Consider the following 14,551-nt stretch of genomic DNA (forward strand, 5'->3'; position numbering starts at 1 on the left):
AAAGCGACCAGTAAGCGCCTCGGGTCGTGTGGTGATTGGCGCTTGTGTCGTTAAATTAATTTATTTGATAACAAAGCGACCAGTAAGCGCCTCGGGTCGTGTGGTGAATGGCGCTTGTGTTATTAAATTAATTTTTCTGATAACAAAGCGACCAGTAAGCGCCTCGGGTCGTGTGGTGATTGGCGCTTGTGTCGTTAAATTAATTTATTTGATAACAAAGCGACCAGTAAGCGCCTCGGGTTGTGTGGTGAATGGCGCTTGTGTTATTAAATTAATTTTTCTGATAACAAAGCGACCAGTAAGCGCCTCGGGTCGTGTGGTGATTGGCGCTTGTGTCGTTAAATTAATTTATTTGATAACAAAGCGACCAGTAAGCGCCTCGGGTCGTGTGGTGAATGGCGCTTGTGTCGTTAAAATAATTTATTTGATAACAAAGCGACTAGTAACCGCCCCGGGTCGTGTGGTGAATGGCGCTTGTGTCGTTAAATTAATTTATTTGATAACAAAGTGACCAGTAAGCGCCTCGGGTCGTGTGGTGATTGGCGCTTGTGTCGTTAAATTAATTTATTTGATAACAAAGCGACCAGTAAGCGCCTCGGGTCGTGTGGTGAATGGCGCTTGTGTTATCAAATTTATTTAATGACAAAGCGACCAGTAAAAGCCCCGGGTCGTGTCGTGAATGGCGCTTGTGTTATTAAATTAATTTTTCTAATAACAAAGCGACCAGTAAGCGCCTCGGGTCGAGTGGTGATTGGCGCTTGTGTCGTTAAATTAATTTATTTGATAACAAAGCGACCAGTAAGCGCCTCGGGTCGTGTGGTGAATGGCGCTTGTGTTATTAAATTAATTTTTCTGATAACAAAGCGACCAGTAAGCGCCTCGGGTCGTGTGGTGAATGGCGCTTGTGTTATCAAATTTATTTAATGACAAAGCGACCAGTAAAAGCCCCGGGTCGTGTCGTGAATGGCGCTTGTGTTATTAAATTAATTTTTCTGATAACAAAGCGACCAGTAAGCGCCTCGGGTCGTGTGGTGATTGGCGCTTGTGTCGTTAAATTAATTTATTTGATAACAAAGCGACCAGTAAGCGCCTCGGGTCGTGTGGTGAATGGCGCTTGTGTCGTTAAAATAATTTATTTGATAACAAAGCGACTAGTAACCGCCCCGGGTCGTGTGGTGAATGGCGCTTGTGTCGTTAAATTAATTTATTTGATAACAAAGCGACCAGTAAGCGCCTCGGGTCGTGTGGTGAATGGCGCTTGTGTTATCAAATTTATTTAATGACAAAGCGACCAGTAAAAGCCCCATGTCGTGTCGTGAATGGCGCTTGTGTTATTAAATTAATTTTTCTGATAACAAAGCGACCAGTAAGCGCCTCGGGTCGAGTGGTGATTGGCGCTTGTGTCGTTAAATTAATTTATTTGATAACAAAGCGACCAGTAAGCGCCTCGGGTTGTGTGGTGAATGGCGCTTGTGTTATTAAATTAATTTTTCTGATAACAAAGCGACTAGTAAGCGCCTCGGGTCGTGTGGTGATTGGCGCTTGTGTTATCAAATTTATTTAATGACAAAGCGACCAGTAAAAGCCCCGGGTCGTGTCGTGAATGGCGCTTGTGTTATTAAATTAATTTTTCTGATAACAAAGCGACCAGTAAGCGCCTCGGGTCGTGTGGTGATTGGCGCTTGTGTTATCAAATTTATTTAATGACAAAGCGACCAGTAAAAGCCCCGGGTCGTGTGGTGATTGGCGCTTGTGTCGTTAAATTAATTTATTTGATAACAAAGCGACCAGTAAGCGCCTCGGGTTGTGTGGTGAATGGCGCTTGTGTTATTAAATTAATTTTTCTGATAACAAAGCGACCAGTAAGCGCCTCGGGTCGTGTGGTGATTGGCGCTTGTGTCGTTAAATTAATTTATTTGATAACAAAGCGACCAGTAAGCGCCTCGGGTCGTGTGGTGATTGGCGCTTGTGTTATCAAATTTATTTAATGACAAAGCGACCAGTAAAAGCCCCGGGTCGTGTCGTGAATGGCGCTTGTGTTATTAAATTAATTTTTCTGATAACAAAGCGACCAGTAAGCGCCTCGGGTCGTGTGGTGATTGGCGCTTGTGTCGTTAAATTAATTTATTTGATAACAAAGCGACCAGTAAGCGCCTCGGGTTGTGTGGTGAATGGCGCTTGTGTTATTAAATTAATTTTTCTGATAACAAAGCGACCAGTAAGCGCCTCGGGTCGTGTGGTGATTGGCGCTTGTGTTATCAAATTTATTTAATGACAAAGCGACCAGTAAAAGCCCCGGGTCGTGTCGTGAATGGCGCTTGTGTTATTAAATTAATTTTTCTGATAACAAAGCGACCAGTAAGCGCCTCGGGTCGTGTGGTGAATGGCGCTTGTGTCGTTAAAATAATTTATTTGATAACAAAGCGACTAGTAACCGCCCCGGGTCGTGTGGTGAATGGCGCTTGTGTCGTTAAATTAATTTATTTGATAACAAAGCGACCAGTAAGCGCCTCGGGTCGTGTGGTGATTGGCGCTTGTGTCGTTAAATTAATTTATTTGATAACAAAGCGACCAGTAAGCGCCTCGGGTCGTGTGGTGAATGGCGCTTGTGTCGTTAAAATAATTTATTTGATAACAAAGCGACTAGTAACCGCCCCGGGTCGTGTGGTGAATGGCGCTTGTGTCGTTAAATTAATTTATTTGATAACAAAGCGACCAGTAAGCGCCTCGGGTCGTGTGGTGATTGGCGCTTGTGTCGTTAAATTAATTTATTTGATAACAAAGCGACCAGTAAGCGCCTCGGGTCGTGTGGTGATTGGCGCTTGTGTCGTTAAATTAATTTATTTGATAACAAAGCGACCAGTAAGCGCCTCGGGTCGTGTGGTGAATGGCGCTTGTGTTATCAAATTTATTTAATGACAAAGCGACCAGTAAAAGCCCCGGGTCGTGTCGTGAATGGCGCTTGTGTTATTAAATTAATTTTTCTGATAACAAAGCGACCAGTAAGCGCCTCGGGTCGAGTGGTGATTGGCGCTTGTGTCGTTAAATTAATTTATTTGATAACAAAGCGACCAGTAAGCGCCTCGGGTCGTGTGGTGAATGGCGCTTGTGTTATCAAATTTATTTAATGACAAAGCGACCAGTAAAAGCCCCGGGTCGTGTCGTGAATGGCGCTTGTGTTATTAAATTAATTTTTCTGATAACAAAGCGACCAGTAAGCGCCTCGGGTCGAGTGGTGATTGGCGCTTGTGTCCTTAAATTAATTTATTTGATAACAAAGCGACCAGTAAGCGCCTCGGGTCGTGTGGTGAATGGCGCTTGTGTTATCAAATTTATTTAATGACAAAGCGACCAGTAAAAGCCCCGGGTCGTGTCGTGAATGGCGCTTGTGTTATTAAATTAATTTTTCTGATAACAAAGCGACCAGTAAGCGCCTCGGGTCGAGTGGTGATTGGCGCTTGTGTCGTTAAATTAATTTATTTGATAACAAAGCGACCAGTAAGCGCCTCGGGTCGTGTGGTGAATGGCGCTTGTGTTATCAAATTTATTTAATGACAAAGCGACCAGTAAAAGCCCCGGGTCGTGTGGTGAATGGCGCTTGTGTTATTAAATTAATTTTTCTGATAACAAAGCGACCAGTAAGCGCCTCGGGTCGTGTGGTGATTGGCGCTTGTGTTATCAAATTTATTTAATGACAAAGCGACCAGTAAAAGCCCCGGGTCGTGTCGTGAATGGCGCTTGTGTTATTAAATTAATTTTTCTGATAACAAAGCGACCAGTAAGCGCCTCGGGTCGTGTGGTGATTGGCGCTTGTGTCGTTAAATTAATTTATTTGATAACAAAGCGACCAGTAAGCGCCTCGGGTTGTGTGGTGAATGGCGCTTGTGTTATTAAATTAATTTTTCTGATAACAAAGCGACCAGTAAGCGCCTCAGGTCGTGTGGTGATTGGCGCTTGTGTCGTTAAATTAATTTATTTGATAACAAAGCGACCAGTAAGCGCCTCGGGTCGTGTGGTGATTGGCGCTTGTGTCGTTAAATTAATTTATTTGATAACAAAGCGACTAGTAACCGCCCCGGGTCGTGTGGTGAATGGCGCTTGTGTCGTTAAATTAATTTATTTGATAACAAAGCGACCAGTAAGCGCCTCGGGTCGTGTGGTGATTGGCGCTTGTGTCGTTAAATTAATTTATTTGATAACAAAGCGACCAGTAAGCGCCTCGGGTCGTGTGGTGATTGGCGCTTGTGTCGTTAAATTAATTTTTCTGATAACAAAGCGACTAGTAAGCGCCTCGGGTCGTGTGGTGATTGGCGCTTGTGTTATCAAATTTATTTAATGACAAAGCGACCAGTAAAAGCCCCGGGTCGTGTCGTGAATGGCGCTTGTGTTATTAAATTAATTTTTCTGATAACAAAGCGACCAGTAAGCGCCTCGGGTCGTGTGGTGATTGGCGCTTGTGTCGTTAAATTAATTTATTTGATAACAAAGCGACCAGTAAGCGCCTCGGGTTGTGTGGTGAATGGCGCTTGTGTTATTAAATTAATTTTTCTGATAACAAAGCGACCAGTAAGCGCCTCGGGTCGTGTGGTGATTGGCGCTTGTGTCGTTAAATTAATTTATTTGATAACAAAGCGACCAGTAAGCGCCTCGGGTCGTGTGGTGATTGGCGCTTGTGTTATCAAATTTATTTAATGACAAAGCGACCAGTAAAAGCCCCGGGTCGTGTCGTGAATGGCGCTTGTGTTATTAAATTAATTTTTCTGATAACAAAGCGACCAGTAAGCGCCTCGGGTCGTGTGGTGATTGGCGCTTGTGTCGTTAAATTAATTTATTTGATAACAAAGCGACCAGTAAGCGCCTCGGGTTGTGTGGTGAATGGCGCTTGTGTTATTAAATTAATTTTTCTGATAACAAAGCGACCAGTAAGCGCCTCGGGTCGTGTGGTGATTGGCGCTTGTGTTATCAAATTTATTTAATGACAAAGCGACCAGTAAAAGCCCCGGGTCGTGTCGTAAATGGCGCTTGTGTTATTAAATTAATTTTTCTGATAACAAAGCGACCAGTAAGCGCCTCGGGTCGTGTGGTGAATGGCGCTTGTGTCGTTAAAATAATTTATTTGATAACAAAGCGACTAGTAACCGCCCCGGGTCGTGTGGTGAATGGCGCTTGTGTCGTTAAATTAATTTATTTGATAACAAAGCGACCAGTAAGCGCCTCGGGTCGTGTGGTGATTGGCGCTTGTGTCGTTAAATTAATTTATTTGATAACAAAGCGACCAGTAAGTGCCTCGGGTCGTGTGGTGAATGGCGCTTGTGTCGTTAAAATAATTTATTTGATAACAAAGCGACTAGTAACCGCCCCGGGTCGTGTGGTGAATGGCGCTTGTGTCGTTAAATTAATTTATTTGATAACAAAGCGACCAGTAAGCGCCTCGGGTCGTGTGGTGATTGGCGCTTGTGTCGTTAAATTAATTTATTTGATAACAAAGCGACCAGTAAGCGCCTCGGGTCGTGTGGTGATTGGCGCTTGTGTCGTTAAATTAATTTATTTGATAACAAAGCGACCAGTAAGCGCCTCGGGTCGTGTGGTGAATGGCGCTTGTGTTATCAAATTTATTTAATGACAAAGCGACCAGTAAAAGCCCCGGGTCGTGTCGTGAATGGCGCTTGTGTTATTAAATTAATTTTTCTGATAACAAAGCGACCAGTAAGCGCCTCGGGTCGAGTGGTGATTGGCGCTTGTGTCGTTAAATTAATTTATTTGATAACAAAGCGACCAGTAAGCGCCTCGGGTCGTGTGGTGAATGGCGCTTGTGTTATCAAATTTATTTAATGACAAAGCGACCAGTAAAAGCCCCGGGTCGTGTCGTGAATGGCGCTTGTGTTATTAAATTAATTTTTCTGATAACAAAGCGACCAGTAAGCGCCTCGGGTCGAGTGGTGATTGGCGCTTGTGTCCTTAAATTAATTTATTTGATAACAAAGCGACCAGTAAGCGCCTCGGGTCGTGTGGTGAATGGCGCTTGTGTTATCAAATTTATTTAATGACAAAGCGACCAGTAAAAGCCCCGGGTCGTGTGGTGAATGGCGCTTGTGTTATTAAATTAATTTTTCTGATAACAAAGCGACCAGTAAGCGCCTCGGGTCGTGTGGTGATTGGCGCTTGTGTTATCAAATTTATTTAATGACAAAGCGACCAGTAAAAGCCCCGGGTCGTGTCGTGAATGGCGCTTGTGTTATTAAATTAATTTTTCTGATAACAAAGCGACCAGTAAGCGCCTCAGGTCGTGTGGTGATTGGCGCTTGTGTCGTTAAATTAATTTATTTGATAACAAAGCGACCAGTAAGCGCCTCGGGTCGTGTGGTGATTGGCGCTTGTGTCGTTAAATTAATTTATTTGATAACAAAGCGACTAGTAACCGCCCCGGGTCGTGTGGTGAATGGCGCTTGTGTCGTTAAATTAATTTATTTGATAACAAAGCGACCAGTAAGCGCCTCGGGTTGTGTGGTGAATGGCGCTTGTGTTATTAAATTAATTTTTCTGATAACAAAGCGACCAGTAAGCGCCTCAGGTCGTGTGGTGATTGGCGCTTGTGTCGTTAAATTAATTTATTTGATAACAAAGCGACCAGTAAGCGCCTCGGGTCGTGTGGTGATTGGCGCTTGTGTCGTTAAATTAATTTATTTGATAACAAAGCGACTAGTAACCGCCCCGGGTCGTGTGGTGAATGGCGCTTGTGTCGTTAAATTAATTTATTTGATAACAAAGCGACCAGTAAGCGCCTCGGGTCGTGTGGTGATTGGCGCTTGTGTCGTTAAATTAATTTATTTGATAACAAAGCGACCAGTAAGCGCCTCGGGTCGTGTGGTGATTGGCGCTTGTGTCGTTAAATTAATTTATTTGATAACAAAGCGACTAGTAACCACCCCGGGTCGTGTGGTGAATGGCGCTTGTGTCGTTAAATTAATTTATTTGATAACAAAGCGACCAGTAAGCGCCTCGGGTCGTGTGGTGATTGGCGCTTGTGTCGTTAAATTAATTTATTTGATAACAAAGCGACCAGTAAGCGCCTCGGGTCGTGTGGTGAATGGCGCTTGTGTTATCAAATTTATTTAATGACAAAGCGACCAGTAAAAGCCCCGGGTCGTGTCGTGAATGGCGCTTGTGTTATTAAATTAATTTTTCTGATAACAAAGCGACCAGTAAGCGCCTCGGGTCGAGTGGTGATTGGCGCTTGTGTCCTTAAATTAATTTATTTGATAACAAAGCGACCAGTAAGCGCCTCGGGTCGTGTGGTGAATGGCGCTTGTGTTATTAAATTAATTTTTCTGATAACAAAGCGACCAGTAAGCGCCTCGGGTTGTGTGGTGAATGGCGCTTGTGTTATTAAATTAATTTTTCTGATAACAAAGCGACCAGTAAGCGCCTCGGGTCGTGTGGTGATTGGCGCTTGTGTCGTTAAATTAATTTATTTGATAACAAAGCGACCAGTAAGCGCCTCGGGTTGTGTGGTGAATGGCGCTTGTGTTATTAAATTAATTTTTCTGATAACAAAGCGACCAGTAAGCGCCTCGGGTCGAGTGGTGATTGGCGCTTGTGTCGTTAAATTAATTTATTTGATAACAAAGCGACCAGTAAGCGCCTCGGGTCGTGTGGTGAATGGCGCTTGTGTTATCAAATTTATTTAATGACAAAGCGACCAGTAAAAGCCCCGGGTCGTGTCGTGAATGGCGCTTGTGTTATTAAATTAATTTTTCTGATAACAAAGCGACCAGTAAGCGCCTCGGGTTGTGTGGTGAATGGCGCTTGTGTTATTAAATTAATTTATTTGATAACAAAGCGACCAGTAAGCGCCTCGGGTTGTGTGGTGAATGGCGCTTGTGTTATTAAATTAATTTATTTGATAACAAAGCGACCAGTAAGCGCCTCGGGTCGAGTGGTGATTGGCGCTTGTGTCGTTAAATTAATTTATTTGATAACAAAGCGACCAGTAAGCGCCTCGGGTCGTGTGGTGAATGGCGCTTGTGTTATCAAATTTATTTAATGACAAAGCGACCAGTAAAAGCCCCGGGTCGTGTGGTGATTGGCGCTTGTGTCGTTAAATTAATTTATTTGATAACAAAGCGACCAGTAAGCGCCTCGGGTTGTGTGGTGAATGGCGCTTGTGTTATTAAATTAATTTTTCTGATAACAAAGCGACCAGTAAGCGCCTCGGGTCGTGTGGTGATTGGCGCTTGTGTCGTTAAATTAATTTATTTGATAACAAAGACACCAGTAAGCGCCTCGGGTTGTGTGGTGAATGGCGCTTGTGTTATTAAATTAATTTTTCTGATAACAAAGCGACCAGTAAGCGCCTCGGGTCGTGTGGTGATTGGCGCTTGTGTCGTTAAATTAATTTATTTGATAACAAAGCGACCAGTAAGCGCCTCGGGTTGTGTGGTGAATGGCGCTTGTGTTATTAAATTAATTTATTTGATAACAAAGCGACCAGTAAGCGCCTCGGGTTGTGTGGTGAATGGCGCTTGTGTTATTAAATTAATTTTTCTGATAACAAAGCGACCAGTAAGCGCCTCGGGTCGAGTGGTGATTGGCGCTTGTGTCCTTAAATTAATTTATTTGATAACAAAGCGACCAGTAAGCGCCTCGGGTCGAGTGGTGATTGGCGCTTGTGTCGTTAAATTAATTTATTTGATAACAAAGCGACCAGTAAGCGCCTCGGGTCGTGTGGTGAATGGCGCTTGTGTTATCAAATTTATTTAATGACAAAGCGACCAGTAAAAGCCCCGGGTCGTGTGGTGATTGGCGCTTGTGTCGTTAAATTAATTTATTTGATAACAAAGCGACCAGTAAGCGCCTCGGGTTGTGTGGTGAATGGCGCTTGTGTTATTAAATTAATTTTTCTGATAACAAAGCGACCAGTAAGCGCCTCGGGTCGTGTGGTGATTGGCGCTTGTGTCGTTAAATTAATTTATTTGATAACAAAGACACCAGTAAGCGCCTCGGGTTGTGTGGTGAATGGCGCTTGTGTTATTAAATTAATTTTTCTGATAACAAAGCGACCAGTAAGCGCCTCGGGTCGTGTGGTGATTGGCGCTTGTGTCGTTAAATTAATTTATTTGATAACAAAGCGACCAGTAAGCGCCTCGGGTTGTGTGGTGAATGGCGCTTGTGTTATTAAATTAATTTATTTGATAACAAAGCGACCAGTAAGCGCCTCGGGTTGTGTGGTGAATGGCGCTTGTGTTATTAAATTAATTTTTCTGATAACAAAGCGACCAGTAAGCGCCTCGGGTCGTGTGGTGATTGGCGCTTGTGTCGTTAAATTAATTTATTTGATAACAAAGCGACCAGTAAGCGCCTCGGGTTGTGTGGTGAATGGCGCTTGTGTTATTAAATTAATTTTTCTGATAACAAAGCGACCAGTAAGCGCCTCGGGTCGAGTGGTGATTGGCGCTTGTGTCGTTAAATTAATTTATTTGATAACAAAGCGACCAGTAAGCGCCTCGGGTCGTGTGGTGAATGGCGCTTGTGTTATCAAATTTATTTAATGACAAAGCGACCAGTAAAAGCCCCGGGTCGTGTCGTGAATGGCGCTTGTGTTATTAAATTAATTTTTCTGATAACAAAGCGACCAGTAAGCGCCTCGGGTCGAGTGGTGATTGGCGCTTGTGTCGTTAAATTAATTTATTTGATAACAAAGCGACCAGTAAGCGCCTCGGGTCGTGTGGTGAATGGCGCTTGTGTTATCAAATTTATTTAATGACAAAGCGACCAGTAAAAGCCCCGGGTCGTGTCGTGAATGGCGCTTGTGTCGTTAAATTAATTTATTTGATAACAAAGCGACCAGTAAGCGCCTCGGGTTGTGTGGTGAATGGCGCTTGTGTTATTAAATTAATTTTTCTGATAACAAAGCGACCAGTAAGCGCCTCGGGTCGTGTGGTGATTGGCGCTTGTGTTATCAAATTTATTTAATGACAAAGCGACCAGTAAAAGCCTCGGGTCGTGTGGTGATTGGCGCTTGTGTTATCAAATTTATTTAATGACAAAGCGACCAGTAAAAGCCCCGGGTCGTGTCGTGAATGGCGCTTGTGTTATTAAATTAATTTTTCTGATAACAAAGCGACCAGTAAGCGCCTCGGGTCGTGTGGTGATTGGCGCTTGTGTCGTTAAATTAATTTATTTGATAACAAAGCGACCAGTAAGCGCCTCGGGTTGTGTGGTGAATGGCGCTTGTGTTATTAAATTAATTTTTCTGATAACAAAGCGACCAGTAAGCGCCTCGGGTCGTGTGGTGATTGGCGCTTGTGTCGTTAAATTAATTTATTTGATAACAAAGCGACTAGTAAGCGCCTCGGGTCGTGTGGTGATTGGCGCTTGTGTCGTTAAATTAATTTATTTGATAACAAAGCGACCAGTAAGCGCCTCGGGTCGTGTGGTGATTGGCGCTTGTGTCGTTAAATTAATTTATTTGATAACAAAGCGACCAGTAAGCGCCTCGGGTCGTGTGGTGAATGGCGCTTGTGTTATCAAATTTATTTAATGACAAAGCGACCAGTAAAAGCCCCGGGTCGTGTCGTGAATGGCGCTTGTGTGATTAAATTAATTTTTCTGATAACAAAGCGACCAGTAAGCGCCTCGGGTCGTGTGGTGATTGGCGCTTGTGTCGTTAAATTAATTTATTTGATAACAAAGCGACCAGTAAGCGCCTCGGGTCGTGTGGTGAATGGCGCTTGTGTTATCAAATTTATTTAATGACAAAGCGACCAGTAAAAGCCCCGGGTCGTGTCGTGAATGGCGCTTGTGTGATTAAATTAATTTTTCTGATAACAAAGCGACCAGTAAGCGCCTCGGGTCGTGTGGTGATTGGCGCTTGTGTCGTTAAATTAATTTATTTGATAACAAAGCGACCAGTAAGCGCCTCGGGTCGTGTGGTGAATGGCGCTTGTGTCGTTAAAATAATTTATTTGATAACAAAGCGACTAGTAAGCGCCTCGGGTCGTGTGGTGATTGGCGCTTGTGTCGTTAAATTAATTTATTTGATAACAAAGCGACCAGTAAGCGCCTCGGGTCGTGTGGTGATTGGCGCTTGTGTCGTTAAATTAATTTATTTGATAACAAAGCGACCAGTAAGCGCCTCGGGTCGTGTGGTGAATGGCGCTTGTGTTATCAAATTTATTTAATGACAAAGCGACCAGTAAAAGCCCCGGGTCGTGTCGTAAATGGCGCTTGTGTTATTAAATTTATTTTTCTGATAACAAAGCGACCAGTAAGAGCCCCGGGTCGTGTGGTGATTGGCGCTTGTGTCGTTAAAATAATTTATTTGATAACAAAGCGACTAGTAAGCGCCCCGGGTCGTGTGGTGAATGGCGCTTGTGTTATTAAATTAATTTTTCTGATAACAAAGCGACCAGTAAGCGCCTCGGGTCGTGTGGTGATTGGCGCTTGTGTCGTTAAATTAATTTATTTGATAACAAAGCGACCAGTAAGAGCCCCGGGTCGTGTGGTGATTGGCGCTTGTGTCGTTAAAATAATTTATTTGATAACAAAGCGACTAGTAAGCGCCTCGGGTCGTGTGGTGAATGGCGCTTGTGTTATCAAATTTATTTAATGACAAAGCGACCAGTAAAAGCCCCGGGTCGTGTCGTGAATGGCGCTTGTGTTATTAAATTAATTTTTCTGATAACAAAGCGACCAGTAAGAGCCCCGGGTCGTGTGGTGATTGGCGCTTGTGTCGTTAAAATAATTTATTTGATAACAAAGCGACCAGTAAAAGCCCCGGGTCGTGTCGTGAATGGCGCTTGTGTTATTAAATTAATTTTTCTGATAACAAAGCGACCAGTAAGCGCCTCGGGTTGTGTGGTGAATGGCGCTTGTGTTATCAAATTTATTTAATGACAAAGCGACCAGTAAAAGCCCCGGGTCGTGTCGTAAATGGCGCTTGTGTTATTAAATTTATTTTTCTGATAACAAAGCGACCAGTAAGAGCCCCGGGTCGTGTGGTGATTGGCGCTTGTGTCGTTAAAATAATTTATTTGATAACAAAGCGACTAGTAAGCGCCCCGGGTCGTGTGGTGAATGGCGCTTGTGTTATTAAATTAATTTTTCTGATAACAAAGCGACCAGTAAGCGCCTCGGGTCGTGTGGTGATTGGCGCTTGTGTCGTTAAATTAATTTATTTGATAACAAAGCGACCAGTAAGCGCCTCGGGTCGTGTGGTGAATGGCGCTTGTGTCGTTAAAATAATTTATTTGATAACAAAGCGACTAGTAAGCGCCCCGGGTCGTGTGGTGATTGGCGCTTGTGTTATTAAATTAATTTTTCTGATAACAAAGCGACCAGTAAGCGCCTCGGGTCGTGTGGTGAATGGCGCTTGTGTTATCAAATTTATTTAATGACAAAGCGACCAGTAAAAGCCCCGGGTCGTGTCGTAAATGGCGCTTGTGTTATTAAATTTATTTTTCTGATAACAAAGCGACCAGTAAGAGCCCCGGGTCGTGTGGTGATTGGCGCTTGTGTCGTTAAATTAATTTATTTGATAACAAAGCGACCAGTAAGAGCCCCGGGTCGTGTGGTGAATGGCGCTTGTGTTATTAAATTAATTTTTCTGATAACAAAGCGACCAGTAAGCGCCTCGGGTCGTGTGGTGAATGGCGCTTGTGTTATCAAATTTATTTAATGACAAAGCGACCAGTAAAAGCCCCGGGTCGTGTCGTGAATGGCGCTTGTGTTATTAAATTAATTTTTCTGATAACAAAGCGACCAGTAAGCGCCTCGGGTCGAGTGGTGATTGGCGCTTGTGTCGTTAAATTAATTTATTTGATAACAAAGCGACCAGTAAGCGCCTCGGGTCGTGTGGTGAATGGCGCTTGTGTTATCAAATTTATTTAATGACAAAGCGACCAGTAAAAGCCCCGGGTCGTGTCGTGAATGGCGCTTGTGTCGTTAAATTAATTTATTTGATAACAAAGCGACCAGTAAGCGCCTCGGGTTGTGTGGTGAATGGCGCTTGTGTTATTAAATTAATTTTTCTGATAACAAAGCGACCAGTAAGCGCCTCGGGTCGTGTGGTGATTGGCGCTTGTGTTATCAAATTTATTTAATGACAAAGCGACCAGTAAAAGCCTCGGGTCGTGTGGTGATTGGCGCTTGTGTTATCAAATTTATTTAATGACAAAGCGACCAGTAAAAGCCCCGGGTCGTGTCGTGAATGGCGCTTGTGTTATTAAATTAATTTTTCTGATAACAAAGCGACCAGTAAGCGCCTCGGGTCGTGTGGTGATTGGCGCTTGTGTCGTTAAATTAATTTATTTGATAACAAAGCGACCAGTAAGCGCCTCGGGTTGTGTGGTGAATGGCGCTTGTGTTATTAAATTAATTTTTCTGATAACAAAGCGACCAGTAAGCGCCTCGGGTCGTGTGGTGATTGGCGCTTGTGTCGTTAAATTAATTTATTTGATAACAAAGCGACTAGTAAGCGCCTCGGGTCATGTGGTGATTGGCGCTTGTGTCGTTAAATTAATTTATTTGATAACAAAGCGACCAGTAAGCGCCTCGGGTCGTGTGGTGATTGGCGCTTGTGTCGTTAAATTAATTTATTTGATAACAAAGCGACCAGTAAGCGCCTCGGGTCGTGTGGTGAATGGCGCTTGTGTTATCAAATTTATTTAATGACAAAGCGACCAGTAAAAGCCCCGGGTCGTGTCGTGAATGGCGCTTGTGTGATTAAATTAATTTTTCTGATAACAAAGCGACTAGTAAGCGCCTCGGGTCGTGTGGTGATTGGCGCTTGTGTCGTTAAATTAATTTATTTGATAACAAAGCGACCAGTAAGCGCCTCGGGTCGTGTGGTGAATGGCGCTTGTGTCGTTAAAATAATTTATTTGATAACAAAGCGACTAGTAAGCGCCCCGGGTCGTGTGGTGATTGGCGCTTGTGTTATTAAATTAATTTTTCTGATAACAAAGCGACCAGTAAGCGCCTCGGGTCGTGTGGTGAATGGCGCTTGTGTTATCAAATTTATTTAATGACAAAGCGACCAGTAAAAGCCCCGGGTCGTGTCGTAAATGGCGCTTGTGTTATTAAATTTATTTTTCTGATAACAAAGCGACCAGTAAGAGCCCCGGGTCGTGTGGTGATTGGCGCTTGTGTCGTTAAAATAATTTATTTGATAACAAAGCGACTAGTAAGCGCCCCGGGTCGTGTGGTGAATGGCGCTTGTGTTATTAAATTAATTTTTCTGATAACAAAGCGACCAGTAAGCGCCTCGGGTCGTGTGGTGATTGGCGCTTGTGTCGTTAAATTAATTTATTTGATAACAAAGCGACCAGTAAGAGCCCCGGGTCGTGTGGTGATTGGCGCTTGTGTCGTTAAAATAATTTATTTGATAACAAAGCGACTAGTAAGCGCCTCGGGTCGTGTGGTGAATGGCGCTTGTGTTATCAAATTTATTTAATGACAAAGCGACCAGTAAAAGCCCCGGGTCGTGTCGTAAATGGCGCTTGTGTTATTAAATTAATTTTTCTGATAACAAAGCGACCAGTAAGAGCCCCGG

This window comes from Copidosoma floridanum, unplaced genomic scaffold (assembly GCF_036245765.1).
Source record: "Copidosoma floridanum isolate Cflo_tuat_1 unplaced genomic scaffold, Cflo_Japanese_pri ptg000025l, whole genome shotgun sequence".
NCBI classification, from domain to species: domain Eukaryota; kingdom Metazoa; phylum Arthropoda; class Insecta; order Hymenoptera; family Encyrtidae; genus Copidosoma; species Copidosoma floridanum.